Source organism: Xiphophorus hellerii, chromosome 17, assembly GCF_003331165.1.
Source record: "Xiphophorus hellerii strain 12219 chromosome 17, Xiphophorus_hellerii-4.1, whole genome shotgun sequence".
NCBI lineage: Eukaryota > Metazoa > Chordata > Actinopteri > Cyprinodontiformes > Poeciliidae > Xiphophorus > Xiphophorus hellerii.
Genome location: NC_045688.1, coordinates 5,715,439 through 5,727,875, shown reverse-complemented (window position 1 = coordinate 5,727,875; position 12,437 = coordinate 5,715,439). Strand labels below are relative to the sequence as shown.

At 38.1% G+C, this 12,437-nt stretch overlaps 1 protein-coding gene across 1 annotated transcript in view; it reads left to right on the top strand.

The window, feature by feature from the left end:
* Positions 1 to 12,437, top strand: part of LOC116736700 (protein O-mannosyl-transferase TMTC2-like) — a 52,689-nt gene that overhangs the window by 1,256 nt on the left and 38,996 nt on the right. The gene's annotated exons all lie outside the window — the stretch shown is intronic.

Sequence of the window (12,437 nt, the reverse complement as noted above, 5' to 3'; positions counted from 1 at the left end):
TCAACTGACAACTTTATCATAAACATGTCATATCAGCTGGATATACGGATGTTAGGCCTAACAATACTGAGCGGTAAATTGACCAACACTGATAGTCTCTGCCATGGCACCTGTTAGTTTGTGGGCTGTATTAAAGTTGGGGCCAATAGCGTTGGTTTCAATGATCTCTCCGGAACTAAGAGTTAAGTAGAAAGTGAATATTTCATCGTCCAATTTGATATGTTATAAGCATGCTGCATGGCTAAATATCAGTTAGGGTGCGCATTCAGCTCACGATGTTATGCATAACTGCAGTATCGTCTTATGTATATGATTACACAAAGTCTTTGAAGTAAAATAGAAGAAATATCTGAAAATAGTTATAGAAGACATCATGGATAAGGCATGCAAAGCTTTGTAGCACAGATTACCAAAGTTGGAGTGGTAAGGAGTCATCAAGTCTGGGGTCTTGAGATGCCCTTTAGAAATCAAGTAATTAACAAAATTTGCTCAAATAAAAATAATATTTATGCTTTTATGGTATTCTGATGAAAAACTAATAAAAAAATAATGATTAGTGTTGTCAGTCTTCTTCAGTGATGTCCTGTGGTTGGGAAGCTCTTTCACAATATCCCTTTCAAAGAACCATTTGGGAAGGTATTTTTCTTGCTGACCTGGAAGGCAGATTACTCTTCTGATCATAATTTCCCCTCTATTATAAAATGTGAAATTACTAATATCCAAGGTATGTGATACATAATGTCTCTTGTTGTATGAGCAGTGAAAATGATGCCCCTTTTCCCCCTATTCTTGTGCTCTTCAGTCACAGGGAGCTCTCTGGCCAGCATCTTGAGACACCCTTTAAAGGTCAAACTGCTCCACACTCTGCTGCTGAAAACTGTCTGTGACCCCACTGTAAGTTTGTGGAGTGCAAGGAGGAAGAAAGAGGGATGATGGTGTAGTCGATGATTCCGTACACTGTCTTTAGTTACTTCACACCTCATCATTAATTCCAGTAAAAACACCCAAAGGTTATTCATCTATCAGCATCATCCACCCAACTCTAAGTCTGTCAGAGAGGCAGTTGGTGACATATTACCTGGGGCGTCCCTCCGCCCACTTTAGACTACGCTCTCGTTATACCCTCTCAGGGAAAGTTCAGAATCCGCCAACACTGAGTATCTATCAAAGTCAGCATTGTAATTTGCACTCTAGGGGACAGACATGGGTGTTTTGGTTCAGCACTCTCAGACGGAGGAGGCTGAATACCAATCAGAGGTCTGACCTTCTGCGGTCGTTTATCAAGTGTTGTCCTCTCATGGGGTCAAGACTTCTATGCTCCCCGTATTTTCTCTCGGGAATCTTAGGAGAGTTATGAGCAAAAGGTTAAGGCAAGAGACAGATTGAAATGGAAGAGAGTCCAACTAATCATCCTGTTCAAGAGCCGTCCAAACGGACTTACTCGATTGTAGATATCTTTCTTTTTTTTCCCACATCAGTCCCTTGCAGGAAGCTCATATGATCTTATCCGCACTTTAACTGATATAGTCAAATCCTTTTTACAAGGCACATCCCCCTGGACAAGATGGTAAAGCAGATAAGTCTTTATCCAGGCGGTTGGAGCTGCGGGAATGTTCTGGCTGGTTTCTGCTTATTCAATCATGTCAAGTGTTTTTCCTTGGCATTGCGGTGGGCTTGGCCAAAAGCTGCCTTGGCCAGCCATAATCCCAATGAAAAGCCTTTGCGTGTGAAATGACTAAGTTTTACTGAAGCTAAGGGAGGACTTGAGCCAGGCTGTTTTTGATCTGTGGGAAGAAATGAAGACATGGTCTGCTGGTTTACTGATAAGCTTTTCTTGAGTTCAGCCCAAGCAATAGGCAGCTGTGTTTTGCTCATTGTTGACTTGTGGTTTATTTAAAATATTTGATCTGTGATGTTAAAATCTTCATAATGTACAGAATATCAGTGCTATTTAAGACACACAACACTACTGCTTTTATGAAATGCATATTTCAACTACTATGGCTCTGCTTAGAAAACCAAAGCATTACTAACAGGACTCAACATAAAGGAAAAGGAAGAACAAGAGAAAGAAAGAAAGACAGAGAAGATAGCGCTGTAAAATGAAATGGATCCTGTAAATGGCTCTTCACATTCAAAGCTGTGTCTCCAGAAACATCTGTGACCTCGGCAACATCGGAGTCCACAGTCGCTGCCTGCCACAGACATACATTATGGCTCCCCAGGGGGCTCAATAAACGTATCTTAAATCTCAGTCTCAGAGGAGCAAAACTGTTTTAACTGTTAGATCAAAGAAGGTTGATTAAATTAAATATGCCACACACAAACGACACAGTACTTAGAGATGAGTGACTTTATACAAGGGCTCAAATGAAGATAGAGGATAACACAGATTGTGGGTTCCAGCCATCTGCTCTTTCTCCAATGTGGCGTTCGAGGTCAATCAAGATGTAATCAAAAAAAGAGACCTTTCATTGCTATTCAAACCATAGTTCATTCACTTGGCACACTAATGGATTGTGTTTATATGTCTTAATTGTGCACACATTGCTAAGACCTCTGGAAGATTTACAAATTTCAACATCATTGCTGTGTGTTCTACCAAAAAACACAGACGAATATCCAAGAAAAGCCTGCTTCTCTTGCCTCCCTCTTTTGTCCTTAGTGCAACCTTCATTTCACCTCTCAGATAAATCTATACTGAATATATGGTTATATGCTCAGTAATGAGATGTTCACAAGTTTATTTTTGTTCCAAGCCCAAGTCAAATCTCTAATAAGTCTCTAAAAGGAATGTTTCTTTTATGGGTTGCATGCCATCAAGCCTACTTATTACGCCTCATTGCTATTGGTTATAAATTATGGGTCGCAGGATTCCAAAACACTTTTTCTGACAAAATTCCATAGTTTTCTAAAAAGAACAATTTCAGAGTTCTCAATCCTTTTTAATGACTTCAAATATATTTTTCAAAAGTTCATTATGAACTCAGGGCTCAAACGTCCACACTGGTCAGGTTTGAAAATGAAACCAAAGCAAGTAGATTGATGAGACTAGGGGTCCACATAGAAATTACTGATTAATCTACGGATGGAGGGATGATGGGATGATGCAACTTTTAGACAATGGGTAGTGAAAGCTTTTCGTTTCAACATTGGCCATCTGTTTTTGGCCTGGTTGGGAGCACTTGATGAATAACCTATGTTTACTGGCTACAAAACCAGTAAACATAGAAATGTTTGTGGTCAAAGTTCAAATAAGTACCATGGTACTATGCAAAGCTCATGGAGTGACTTATCATTGAGTACAGAGTACATCCATTGCCACATCTGTTCTCAATGTCCCTTATGGCTTTTTTAAGGTTTATTCTATATTGGTCTATATTTACTACGTAGACTGAAGTGGACATATATCCATGCAAGTTGATAGTTTGTCTTGCAAAGTGCCATTGAGACAACATTTCTTTCAAATTGTTGACAAATAAATAAATGGAATGACATATACAAAATGGCTGTTAATGGCTCCTTAGCTGGCCAGAATTTTACAATAAGATACAGCTGATTAATATTATTAAAACACTTGATGCTAGTATAGTTGATACTCTAACAAATGCTCAGATGTCACCTTAGAAACGCACCCCGGTCCATAATAGGCAGCCACTCACTGTGATCAGCTTCAGCCTTACCTATAAATGCCGCCTGGAATCTCATTGCCTCCAGTGGAACAATTATCTAAACCAGCAGTTGTGTCCCAGTTGCGCTGAGGCTATTTAAGTAAGCTATTTGTTAGAAGCAGATAAATATTGAGAGATAAAGTAAGTTAATAAACAGGGTGAGCACAATTGCTTTGACAGAATTATGTGAGCTGTAAAACTAAGGTGAGACAGCATGTCAAGAGGACTTTTCTCCCTTACCTCTTTAAGATCGCCCGATGAGAGAACTTAAGTGAACTGTACAGGGTGGTGATGAGAAAACTATTTATGAATTACAGTTTAAGGATGGTTTTGGAGCGAGAGTCTTAAGCAGATTTACATACATAAAGGATTGTGTGTCCACAAAAAGAAAGAGGAAGACCTCATAAAAAACCGTCTTTAGGGGAGTAGTAAAAGGCTTTCTGGTAGAGTGTCGCCATCTTTTGTACTGTTTCACTGTATTTAAACATAGACATGTGGTTTTAATTCATGGCTATAAAAAATGTTGCTATTGCTGTCTTGTGTTTGTAATAGAAGTCTCTTTAGATTTGGGGTGGAGGGCTTAGACCATCACTGAAACAATAGAAATGCGGGAACAAAGAATCTCGCCTTGATTACAAGCAGATTCAACCAACACAAGCTTTGTGTTCAATTCCTCTGATAATGTGGCTTTGGGACTTGCTTTCATCCTTTAAAAAGGAGGGTTTAAGACCCACGTACATCTATTGGGAGTATTAGAATTCCTTTACATAGCGTCTCAGCTCAGTATGTTAGGAAAGAATAACAGTGTCGTCGAGAACAAGAGCAAATACATCTTTATCTGCTGTCGGGGCTTTATATTATAAAAGCAGGCAAAATGTCCTTTGGCAAAAATACGTCTTGCGAGACTTGTTCGTGTTAAATAGGAAGTAATGAGGCATGTTCAAGGAGGTTATTTTACTCAATGTTTTTGGAACATTGTCATAATTTAAAATTCCCTTTACAATGTATGCCAACTTCAATATGTAACTTTAGAACATTGAAGACATTTTTCTTTCCTGCAGTTGGAGATCCTTTATTTAAAAAAAAAAAAAAACAGTTTTAAAATGTGTTGAGAGATTTAAGATAGATTACATGAAGATGGGTTGATGATTGCTGATTCAGCCGAATATTTCGTTCTACCTTTTTGCTGTGAGATTGTAAAAAAGCAGTCGCTTTACTGTTACTAAATATTAAAAAAAATAAAATAAAATAATAATTTGGAGTTGACATTTTAAATTGTCTTTAGAATTTCACATTTACAATCAGCTTCACTAACTTTTAACAGGAATCTGTGTGTCCATTTTAAGACCTTTCAAGTATTTTTCCAATCAACAATGTTTTTTTTTGTTGTTGCTTTTTTTAAATCCAAAAAGTTGGGATTATCAATTTGACGTCCTTTGCTACACCTCATTCTTGTTGCTGAGGGTAAACGCAAAACATTTTCCTTGACCAAGTAATGAAAAACAAGTGCGCCCAAAAAGGAAGTAGATTGTATGAAAAAGTACAAGAGACCTGATAATGTTTTGGATAAATTTGGAAAAATCGCAGTGCTTTGATACAACTTGTCTAAAAAAAAAAAGTTGGTATAAAAAACATGAAAGCTAAAATTTTTTGTGGCCTTTTAATAAATTCAACTTGTTGATTTTTGGCCACCTTGCGACAAAAAGATAGATTTCCAAACTGCTACCAACATGTTCAAATTCAGGATGGTTTCTTAAACTCCAAAGACTAAAACAGCTTATCTTTGATGTAAACTACCTTCATGGTATCTGCCGATTGTCAACTGTCACTTTTGCCCCTTCACCAGTTTGACAAAATATCACTGAGGCAAGTACAAATTAACATCCTGTGATAGTTGAACATTTTTTAAATGTAAAAAAAATTGTCTACAACTAAAAGAATAAAGGGGTGAAGAGGTGAAATGACCTGCCTCAACTAAAGTAATGTAAATGAACTACTGAAAAAGATTAATATATATATATATATATATATATATATATATATATACAGTATATACACAGTACAGACCAAATGTTTGGACACAACTGTGTGTCCAAACTTTTGGTCCGTACTCAATACAGACCAAAAGTTTGGACACACTTTCTCATTGAATTCAATGAGAAGGTGTGTCCAAACTTTTGGTCTGTACTGTATATTAGCTTCCTATATCCAAGTCTTTCCTTTTTAAAAACCTCAATGATATTGAACATTTGTTCTATCAATAAGTTCCACACAAAAAATGTTGTTAGAACAACTCGGTAGCAATCAGGTGTGGTGCATTTACTGACCAAAAAAAGCTAGAATTTTGACGTTTTATGATGGCTGATCACTGGGTAAAGCGATGATAAAAAGCGGTAGATTTTCCATTGTATCTTTTACGAAGAAGTAACACGGAATGTGGCGTCTTGACTTTTTGACAACTTGAGTGTCTAAATTTGGAACATCTCCAGGACTTTCAGACATTATCTTTTTCAAATAAATTGTTTTATAAGATGTAACGGGATCTTAAAAAATAAATAGTTGTTGTTTCCGCTAGTTTTTAATCCGTTGATATTGGTCAAAGTGTTCTCCTACTTAGACAGAAAGATTGTTTTTTTTATTATTTTTAGGTTGCCACTCCTTGTCCTCTTAGATCTTGGTGACACATGAAGCTAGTTAAGGGTGTTGCTCACCCCTGGCTGGCCCTAGTGCTCTGCCGGCCACAGTCGCCCTGCTCAGCTGCCAAAACACAGCCACCAAACCTCAGTCTCATGACCCCCGTTGTATACAAACCGTATGTGTATTCCTAAACATTGGTATCCACAGACGGCAGTACTTACACAATTTTCCAGCTGTCTGCGACATGCACATTCCACGGGCTTACATATATCACGTCGTTTTTTCGGGTGGATGAAACTTTCCAAACTCCAGATAAAGTGCTGTCATTTCAGTCGGACTAAACTTCAAATCTGACCAACTTGTTTGTCATGCTCTTTTGTAACTGAGAGCTTTAATTGTGTAAAGGGGATTAAAGTACAGTTTCCACCACAGTGCACTAAAAGTAGCATTGCAAGCAAAGATGCTTTTTGTGGCATTGGATTACACTTAGCATCTGGCATTCACTTTCTCTTTATAAACTGTATGGGTGGACCTGAGGCAGCTTATAGCAGTTGTGGCGTAATAGAAAACCAAACCCAAGCTGAGGATCAGACAAGTCGTGAGAAGTTACCCCTTTTTGATCTTTTGTAATCAATAACCGTAGAGTATCACTTTTCAGTTACTGCAGTGTTTTTTTTTTCCCCCTCCTCTTTAGCCGAGAACAGCTGCCACAACATAAACTCAAGCATGTCACACTTGACAAAGCATTCATGTTTCACCGCACAGCATCAGTTGTGAGTGCGAGAAGTGAGTTCTGACAATCAGCAGCCAGACTGTGAGAATGTGAACGCGATCGGTTCTTGGATGTGGAAGTGTTTTTTTTTCATATGTGCTGACCGCCGACAGCCTTTTCCCCCTGGTGAGGCTGTCAGTGGTTGGCAGTTTAAACCATCAGGTGGATGGATCATTCTCGGCCTTCAATATTGCGGTCGACCTGATAAATGAGTTGTGCGGGATTGTTTTTTTGGGGGGGGGATTTGGTGGAACGTTTTAGTAGGGCGGTGCGATTACTGCATGAGAATGTTTGACGGGAGTCGTACTGGGGTGTCTTTAAATCGGTCATAAGAGAGTCAAGTGCTATAGTGAAGCGTTTGCAGAAAGATGAAATGATTGAGAGTACTGCATTTTTTCACATTTGGCACATTGCACCCACAAAATTATATGTATTTCAATGAGATTTCATATGATTAACTGACAAAAAGTAGTGCATATTTGTGAAGATGATGGTGTTCATTCTTAAACGCTCTCTATTGAATAATTGAGGCCCTTAAAGAACAGTTGTACTAATATTGAAACAAATTACACAGATAAACTATTTAGTAGAAAGGTGACCTCTGAACTTTTTTCACTGCATTTTAATCAGGTGTATCAGAGAAAAAGTGTCTGGAAAACAAATGCACTCCACACTTTTTAGATTTTTTTGTAAAATATGTCAACATAATGCACAATAATTTTCCTTCCACTTATACTATTTAATCTGTACAAAATATACTGAGGTGTTTGGTCATAATTTAACAAAACGCTAAAAAGCTCATGGGGTGTAAAAACTTTTTATGAAGTGCATCAACACACTGTATGTACTGAACATGAGGTGCAGAAAGAATTTGAGACCATTCTATTACAATTTTTTCCTCAACTGATACAGAAAACAAAAACAATACTTCAACTCTGCATATTTTTGGAGAAATGCTCAGATTACATCATGTAGTTTTCATTAAACGTTGACGCTATTCCGATTTCTCTGAAGGGCTATTTCACACAAATCTGGCACGAGGAGAGACTGGTGTAGTTTAAGGTATCATGAGAATGTTTTTTTGGACCAAATATCGATGTTTCGTCTTGGACCTTCGACTGATCCCCAACAGGAAAATTGTTGAAACCATACTTCATACTACAGCAGTAAAGCACAGGGATGTGAAGAACGACACGCACACACTCCACTTACAAAGGCCTCAGCCAAGATTTAAATCTGCCTTACGTGGAGGTATCAGTGCTAACCACTGCATTCATCACCGTCTTGAAAATAAGGCTCATCATTATACCCTATTAGAAGATTTGAAAAATAAGACTTACAGTTAAACGCTTTGGCTGCTTTGGGTGTTGGCACAAACATGGCCCGCACATAAAGTTTGAGACAAATATTTTGAGCCGTTATTATTAGCCGAAGAGGGAACTTTTCCCCGCAATGCCTCACACATTTAACAAGAGATGTGAGCATTTTGCTCATGAGAGCACAGAGAAATATTTTCAAACACACCTATCATTTTCTGAGTTCAAATCTTAATGCCTTTCAAGATGCACTGAAACTCTCGTTCCTCTCAGCGTGGGATTCTAATTTTTAAGTGCCAAGAGGCTCACAAAAACCTACAGAGATTCATTAGCTTGGCAACTTTGGCTGCAAACCCTGACTGAGTGCCTCTGAAGCTCTTTCAGTCTTCATACGTGGCTAACTCCGGCTTGTAAAATATTCTAATATGCATAAAGAATTCTGGGTCAAAACTGAGCCAGCTGGAGAGTGCCTAGTGCGTGTGGTTTGGGGAAACCAGTTTGTGATTCACACCTCATAAAAACGCTGGAGGTGGAGAAGGAAAGATATGGTGTGAGGCTGGAGGGATTTAAGTCTCTGGGGAGATCAAATGACAGTCCTGCTTTTTTCTTCTTTTTTTTTACCTCAAAGGTACAGGTGTAATATTAGGTCCTTAGATGAAGTGGCAGGGGAGTGATTGCTCTGGCGCTCTACAGTCAGAGTTGTCTTTGTCAAATACCCACTTGCTTGCAGGACTTAAAAAGGTCAGAGGTTGTATATATATCAAAACATTTCTATCATCTATTGGGAGCTTTGAATTTGATTCCAATTAGGGTTGGAGACTGTTGTGCAGGAGAAATTAATTACCCCACATAACATTTCCACTTTTGCATTAAAGGTTGTGGTTGTTGCTGGACAAAATGTAAAAAAAAAAATAAAAAAAAACACAAAACATGTTTTATCTATGGAACTACATGAAAGGTATGGCTTGGTCATGTGTTCTGATTTGCTACACGGCAAAAACAAAATTTTACCAAGTAAATTTGGTCTGGATTCTAGTGCAAATATCTTAATACACTTGAAATAAAACAACTTAAATGTAACTTTTTAGTAAGATATAGAGGCTTGTTTTAAGTAAATAATGTTTTACTATTGGTGAAAAAGTACTTGTTCCATTGGCAGAAAAATTAACTTATAACATGGGGAAAATGTCTTGTTACAAGTAAATTAATCTGCCAATGGAACAAGTATATTTTCATCAATAATAAGGAATTGTTTACTTTTAACAAGCCTCTTTATATTGCTGAAAAGTTACTTGTAGGTCAGTTTTGTCTTATTTTAAGTGCTTTAGAAACTAGACCAAAAACCCTTGGTAAAAACTTGTCTTTTTGCAGTGTAAGATCAGTTTGTTCGTTCACTTTCTCCCAGCACTACTATTGGCGCCCTGTGGTAAAAAAAAAAGGCACTTACTGTTGAAGTCACTCAATCATTCTCTCCTGTGAGCTGAAGGAAAATAGGAAGAAGCTACGCTGCTGTAGATTCCCATCTCTGCTGTATAGATTAGCTAATTTAGAGGTCACCGCAGAGTGTGACCGAACCGGCTGATCCACAACACTGTGTGCATTTCATCAAACTATAGTGATTTGCAGACATTTCCCCCCCAAGGCTGGCTCATTACTGCGAGACCAAAGCCCATCAATCCATTACTGAGGTGGCTGCCGATGCCAATTTAGCATCATTAGTACAAAAAACAAACCGCATCTGCATTACAGACAGAAAAGATGGAAAATCAGACGTCTCTCTTTCTCTCTCTCATATTTGTCTGAGACGAGATCAAAATGTTGAAGTGATCTCTCCAGCAGGTTTGCTGGTGTGCAAGATCATGCAGATGCTTCTAGAAATTCATTTGGAGTTGGTGACGGTCGGTAAATGAGTGTCAGTTAGATCCAAACACTTTAACACCAGTGGTTTCAGTTGTTTTGCAATGTTTTCTAAAATAATAAATCGATCTTTCATGTTTTTGTAACAAATAACAGATTTTCCAAAGCCTCGACATACCATCTGAGATGGTCCTATTGGGCTTGGAGAGTATTTCTACCTTTTGCATGTTTAAAGAAACAGCAACGTGGAAAGATACAAGTTGACCAGTTTCAAGCTGCCATTGCATTGTCTCTTAATTTGAATAAAAACAAAAAAATACATTTTTTGTGTGGGCACAGACAAGCAGAAATGAAACAAAGTTTAAGTATCAGCTGCTGTCACATATTTAAAATATCTCGGTACTTTGTGAAACACTTCAAGTTACAAGCATCCCTTGTGTGTTGGGGTGAAGAGTGTAAAATTTACAGGGTGAAAATTCAATGCCCTGTATGCAGTCTGCTTCCAAATGGTTAAATGATTATTACCTGAATTGCATCCAATGATGTCAGCCAATCTAAACATGCTCCTTCAAGATTTTCTGGTAGAGGACAGAGTTTATGATCCCATAAAACAAGTTATATGCAAGTGATTTGTTCATAATCTTACATTCATTGAGCTTTGGACTGGCTATTGACATTCAACTAAGCTTCACAAAAAAAAATTGATTAATCGCAATTAATTGATATCTTAACAAAGACAGGCACACATTTTTGTTCTCTTATTTGCTTTTCCACCAAAGTCATTTGAAAACAGCATTCGCATGCAACATCTCCAACAGTCCGCTAAGTCATGGAGTTTTAACTTAAACTAAAACCAGACATCAGACTTCAGATTCTGTTGAAAACTGTCCTATCACCAGTTCACTGGCAAACAAAATAAAAAAAAAGGATGTGGAACTCAATTCTCCATACAGATGTCAAGATGTTGCTCCATTACATCATGTCTGTGTATTCTCCCAGTCCATTGCAAAGAGGGGGGTTTATAGTACTTTATGGGCCATTTTACGGTTTTATACTGACGTCCCCTGATGCACTTGAACTAGTCTCTGTATTTTCGAATTCCTGCTGATAGTTTAATCACTATTCCACTGAATAGCTTTCTATTTTTATTCCACTGGTTGTTAGCAGTTTATAGCTTATAATAAATTAAGTCTGTAGTCAGGTTCATAATAAAGTTTGCTCTTTAGATTGTTCTAGAACTGAAGGATGTTGATACACTTCCAAACGGTGGTCACCGTTCTCTTTCTGTCTAAATGTTAAGGGTCAATTGGACAGGGGTTGGGCAGATTCCATTAGTCTCAATGTTAAAGTTTCATGAAAGCAAATGGTTGTGTTGTAACAAGCCGTGTTCAACAGATCACAGATCAAAATCTGAAAAGATCCCAGATAATTGGCGCTGGTGTTTGAAAAGAAGACAGATTTGGTTTGAGTTGCCCTCCACGGCAGCCCTCTTTAGCTGCCGCTTCTTTGCGGCTAATGCTGGAATGTGACAACTGGTCACGGCAAAGAAAAGAGGGCCCATTCTGGATTGGATACAGTTCCTTTTAGGACGTTAGCGTGGCTTTCTCAGGCATTACAAATGTCGCATATGAATCCGACCGCTGAAAGCTGACAAAACGCAGAAAAGCATCGACACCCAAGACTGTGACATTCAGGGTGCAGATTTAGATTCTCTACATTCCCAAAATAGCTTAATTTTTTAAATTTAGCAGCACTGTCCGAGTTGTTTCAGGTAGAACAAGAGATGCAGTTCTTGGTTTGTTTGGACAGTACAAAAGTTTCAAGATTCTTTCTTCAGCAGAAAACAGACTCCTGAATCGACATTGGGTTTGACTCTACCAAACTACAGACAGCATGATTTATGACTACTGTAGCTAACTGCAGCCAAAGCAAGAATTGTGAAGGGAACACTGCAGTTCAGTATGTCACATTCCTTATGAAAAAGATTTTCTTTTTCCTTCGGCAAAGAAAAAAGATCTCAGCTGGATGTTGTCATGATCTGCCATGCTTTTGACTATCGTTAGCAAAGGAGGTACGGGACACTCTAGAGACTCTTTGGTTGATGCATAGGTGTGAAAAGGTGTTCCGTATTTTTAAATGTAAAAATATGATGTGCACCAAATTAAACTGCTACGCTGAGAAAAT